Source organism: Nansenia antarctica (genome assembly GCF_963989245.1).
Source record: "Nansenia antarctica genome assembly, chromosome: 7".
Taxonomy (NCBI): Eukaryota; Metazoa; Chordata; class Actinopteri; order Argentiniformes; family Microstomatidae; genus Nansenia; species Nansenia antarctica.
This window is the reverse complement of record NC_137677.1, coordinates 64,550,714-64,556,713: the sequence shown is the minus strand read 5'-3', so window position 1 is coordinate 64,556,713 and position 6,000 is coordinate 64,550,714.

Here is a 6,000-nt window from a genome sequence, read left to right as displayed (position 1 = left end):
TTATCCATGCCAGTGCATTTTTATGGGTTTGTTACGTTGTTGAACTGAAACTGATTTTTCTCTCTCAGATGTGCTGTCATTGACATCACAGCAGGAAACACCTCCACCTACACCTTCAACTGTGGCAACATGGTTGGTCGCTATGTCAGTGTGATCATCCCTGGCAGGAAAGAAGTCCTTGCTCTGTGTGAAGTGGAGGTATTTGGGACTTTGGAAATTCTTCCTCCAGGTAACATTAACTAGATGTTAAGCCATACTCTACTTACAAAAGAAAGCGCAGCAATTATTTCTTAAAGAAATGTAATTCCTAAACCCTTCCTTCAATTTGGATGTGAATACCCTTACCCTAAAGCTGAGAGTCTGCACTTTAAACCCATATTCATTATATAACTGTAACTGGAAGATGTTTTGGTAAACAGCTAAAATAAAAAAAAATCTGTCTGTGTCCAAATATATATGGACCTAACTGTACACATATGTTTAACTCGGTTACACCAGTACATACATTCTGTGGCCCCCACCACCATCCAAGTTGCCCATCCGTATGTGTGTGTGTGTGTGTGTGTGTGTGTGTGTGTGTGTGTGTGTGTGTGTGTGTGTGTGTGAGCACCCGCCGTGGTGATGTTTTGCTAGTTGTATTCTCGACAGCTTTTTCAACTGGAGAGATGAGCTGTTTGCACGGTTATGCTATATTTAATGTGCTTTGTGTATAACGTGTTCAATGATGAGGATCTGGCTGATCCTATTTGCTGTAGATGGGTGGGTTTAATGTGATGATCACACGATCGGTCGGTCATACTGTATCCCTTTTGGAAGTGCACTGATTGCGTGCCAGTCTCCTAATTTTAGTTATGTAGGCTATCCCTGGCATTTATTTAATTCTTGTTCTTGTAAGTGTGCCGGGTTGGTGCCAATTATTGACCTGTGCGCAACTTGTAATGCACAACTTGGCCTCTCCACGCTATAAAGTAACTTGCATTCAAATAATTTTAGCTTAGGCCTACTCGGGTCGACAAGGCCTTGTAATAAACCAGCTTCGCCTGTGTTTATTGTTATGTTATTTGCTGCATTCTGATAATTGTAGGTCTAGTCTTCATCGGTAGGCTACGTGTCCAATTTAGCCTCTGCAACCTACTATGCATGTCAGTGTTGCATGACGAATACCATAGCATATCGGATTATAAAAATAGTTAATAATAATTGTGCCCCCCCACGCAGTTCATTGGCCCACCCTAAGGCTGGGCCCTGGTGACGGGTCTGTGTTAGACCATAGACCGTTACCGTGGTAACCGGGTGTCAAGCTTGTTAGCTAGCCAACAAACAAACGTCAAACGGCCAGAACAGAAAAAAAAACTATTAATGTTATGGCTTAGATATTCAGATGTGGAGTGACAGTGTGAAGAGATGAACATGTTGATGTAAGATATCTGTGTATTGTTAAATCTGTAGAAACAGGCAAACATGTCTTGTGTTTTTCACGTTTTCCACGTGGTCTCGTCTTGTCCGAGAAAGGGCTGCCAGTTCCCGTGTCTCAGTGGTGCTCTTAGACCTGTCGGACACGTGTATATAGTCCTGGTTGACTTTGCCTACAGCAAGCACACTAATTACTGACTTTTGTAATGAAATCTCACATAAAATTGGAAATGAAGTCTCACATACATTTTTTTTGCACGTTTTTTATTGAAAATTTAGAAATTCTGGCAAGTGTGTGTGTGTCATTCAAACACTTTTTTTCAAACACCATATATGCCAAGTAACCCAAAAATATGGTAACGAATTAAACGTGCTAACCCAAACCCTAAGCCTAAACATTTAAAGAAGGGAACTTTGGACCTCTTCTTCTTCTCCTCTCTCTTTTCTTTTCTTTCTCTAACCCTAACCCAATAAACGTTTTAACCCAAAGCCTAACACTAACCCAAAGCCTAACCCTACCCCTACACATTTAAGAGAGGGAACTTTGGACTTCTTCTCCTCCTCTCTCTTTTTTTCCCACACGGCGTCCAACTCGTCGCCAACCAACGTCAGGTCGTCCAGCTCCTCCTTCCTCTTTGTTAGAGCCTGGTCCTCTACCTGCTGCAGCTTGGCCTGGTCCTCTACCTGCTGCAGCTTGGTCTGGGAAAGCGAGAGCTGCTGACGAGAGGTGACCAGGTCCGTCTTCAGCGCGTCCACCTCCGCCCTGCTCCTCTCCTCAGCCTCAGCGGTGAGCAGGTTGGCGGCTATGAGGGAGGCCTTCTCCTTCTCCCACTGGCCTCTGTCCTCCTTGAGCTTCGTGCAGGCCTCATCCCTGCTCTTCTCCAGGTCCAGCAGGGCAGCCTCAGCTAGCTCACTGTCTTTGGCCCTGGCGTCTCCGGTCTCGGCCCTGATCTTGACCAGCCTCCTATCCATTTCTCGCTCTGCAGCGAGGGCCTGGCTCCTCTTCTCCTCCTCCATAACGTGGAGCTTTTGGTGGAGGTCTCTCTCCCTCTGTTTGCCTTCCTCCACCTCCCTGTCATGCACCATCTTGTCCACCCGGCTCCTCTCAGTCTCTCGCTGGGCAGCGAGGGCCTGACACCTCTCCTTCTCCAGCTCCATATCGTGGAGCTTTTGTTGGAGGTCGCTCTCTCTAAGTCTGCCTTCTTTCACCTTCAGGAGGGCCTGACGCCTCTCCTTCTCCTCAGCCTCAGCGGTGAGCAGGTTGGCGGCTATGAGGGAGGCCTTCTCCTTCTCCCACTGGCCTCTGTCCTCCTGGAGCTTCGTGCAGGCCTCATCCCTGCTCTTCTCCAGGTCCAGCAGGGCAGCCTCAGCTAGCTCACTGTCTTTGGCCCTGGCGTCTCCGGTCTCGGCCCTGATCTTGACCAGCCTCCTATCCATTTCTCGCTCTGCAGCGAGGGCCTGGCTCCTCTTCTCCTCCTCCATAACGTGGAGCTTTTGGTGGAGGTCTCTCTCCCTCTGTTTGCCTTCCTCCACCTCCCTGTCATGCACCATCTTGTCCACCCGGCTCCTCTCAGTCTCTCGCTGGGCAGCGAGGGCCTGACACCTCTCCTTCTCCAGCTCCATATCGTGGAGCTTTTGTTGGAGGTCGCTCTCTCTAAGTCTGCCTTCTTTCACCTTCAGGAGGGCCTGACGCCTCTCCTTCTCCTCAGCCTCAGCGGTGAGCAGGTTGGCGGCTATGAGGGAGGCCTTCTCCTTCTCCCACTGGCCTCTGTCCTCCTGGAGCTTCGTGCAGGCCTCATCCCTGCTCTTCTCCAGGTCCAGCAGGGCAGCCTCAGCTAGCTCACTGTCTTTGGCCCTGGCGTCTCCGGTCTCGGCCCTGATCTTGACCAGCCTCCTATCCATTTCTCGCTCTGCAGCGAGGGCCTGGCTCCTCTTCTCCTCCTCCATAACGTGGAGCTTTTGGTGGAGGTCTCTCTCCCTCTGTTTGCCTTCCTCCACCTCCCTGTCATGCACCATCTTGTCCACCCGGCTCCTCTCAGTCTCTCGCTGGGCAGCGAGGGCCTGACACCTCTCCTTCTCCAGCTCCATATCGTGGAGCTTTTGTTGGAGGTCGCTCTCTCTAAGTCTGCCTTCTTTCACCTTCAGGAGGGCCTGACGCCTCTCCTTCTCCAGGTCATTGATGATATCGTGGAGGTTTTGGTAGAGGTCTTTCTCTCTCTGTCGGCCCTCCTCCCTCGCCCTCTCCAACTCCGCCTTTGCCAGAGCGCTGCTGGCCTTCTCCGCCTCCAGCAGGGCCCTCCACTTCTCCTTCTCCTCCGCCTTCACACGCTCACACGCCTGGGCCACACAAGACATTTCGGGGGTCTGATCTCCCTCAGGCTCCTCACCCTGGTGGGCTGCTTTGACCAGCTGGGGAGCTGCTTTGACCTCCTGGACGCCTGCCATTTCTTTCTGAGGTGCTGCCTTCTCAGAACAGAACAGAGGAGGTGTGGCATCATTCATGGCTGCATGGTTACACAACACTGGTATAACTGCAGGGACGTGTGTGCTAATAGTGATTGTTACACTTACAGTAACAGGTCTGTCCTCCGTCAGCCCAGCAGCCACCTCTCTCCGCTTAGCAGCCTGCCGAAGCTTCCTCTGATTCTTCTTATTGCTGATGACTACAATATAAAAAACGTAAGGAAGAGAATGTGAAATTAGGCGTCTGGTAATTTACACACAAGACCCACGTTGATCTCTACTCAGCACACACACACACACACACACACAAACACACCTCCGGGTTGGTCCTGGGGCTGGTTGTCCCTGGGGGCGGCCATGATGGGGGTAACCGTGGACACAGAGGCACTGGTGGCCTTGGGTCCAGCCTGGACCTCCAGGGGGGCTTCTTCCTGAAATACAGCAAGAGAACTTACCTGCGGTGGGTCTCCCAAGTTGGCCTTGGTTCCAGCCACCGATGGTCCAGCTGGTTCTTTCTGGGGCGCTGCCTTCTCCTTCTGAGGAGCTGCCTTGACCTCCTGAGGGGCTGCCTTCTCCTCCTGAGTCTTGGTCTTGTCACCCAAACAGACCTGCACGTAGGCCTGTACATGAAAGAATTGTAGGCCAAAGTAATGTAAGTCAACTTCCAAGGACGTCTGGGCGACGCTCACCTACCCGCTCGGCCCACAGCCCACAGGAATTCTCCCGGTAGGCCAGCAATTTAATGTCAAATATTCCCCCTTATTTAAACCTGAAGTAAAGCAAGAAAACTTACCGGCATTGGGTCCGACACCGATGGTCCAGCCTGGACCTCCGGGCTGGCTGCTCTCTGGGCCTGGTTGTCCCTGGGGGCGGCCATGATGGGGGCGGCCAAGATGGGGGCAACCGTGGCCACAGAGGCATTGGTGGCCTCGTCACCCGAACAGACCTGCAGGAGCAGAACAGAGGAGGTGTGGCATCATTCATGGCTGCATGGTTACACAACACTGGTATAACTGCAGGGACGTGTGTGCTAATAGTGATGGTTACACTTACAGTAACAGGTCTGTCCTCCGTCAGCCCAGCAGCCTGCTGAAGGAGTCTCTCCTGCCTCCTCCGAGCCTTGCTGTTCATTGCTACAATATAAAAAACATTTATATATTATTATTATTATTATAGAATGACTTGTCCCCTATGAGTTCATGGATGACTGTGAGGCTGTTTGAACTTCAAAAGTGACTGACGTTGATATTGCGCGACATTGTGATTGAAGCATCAGTTCATGAAATCAATCATGTAACCTATAAAGTTAATCCTGTAACCTATACAGTTTATCCTATAACCTATAAAGTTAATCATGTAACCTATAAATCAATCATGTAACCTATAAAGTTAATCATGTAACCTATAAATCAATCATGTAAAGCCCATAGACTTTTACTTGTCAAGGCAAATATTTAAAGCGCAAATCTGTAATTCAAGACTCTCTGGTAATTTACACACAAGGCCCACGTTGATCTCTACTCAGCACACACACACACACACACACACACCTCTGGGTTGGTCCTCCAGGCTGGCTGCTCCCTGGGCCTGGGGGGCTGCTCCCTGGGGGGCTCCGCCCTGGGCCTGAGGGGCTGCCTTCTCTCCCTGAGGGGCAGCTATGACCTCCAGAGGGGCTGGTCTCTGCGCTCCTCGCTCGGCCTGGGGCGCTCCTCGCTGGTTCTGGGGAGCTCCTCCCTGGGCCAGGGGCGCTCCACTCTGGTTCTGGGGTCCTGCCGTCTTGGCTTGGGCGCCTGGCCATTTGAACTGCAGGAGCAGAACGGAGGAGGTGGCATGCATGGTTACACAACACTGGCATAACAGGGACGTGTGTGCTAATAGTGATGGTTACTCCTGAGACATCTACTGCCCCCCAGCACTGCGTCTCATGTTCCTGAAGACACCCGCTTTTCCCCTCTACTGTGTCCCCTAAAAACTTCTATTGACCTCCTTGTACCGTTTCTCTGTCTCTCCAGTATATATATATATATATATATATATATATATATTTTTTTAAAAAAAACACAACAACCTAACCCTAACGAATTACTAAACAGAGGGAACAGATTACTAAACCAAGGGAACGGA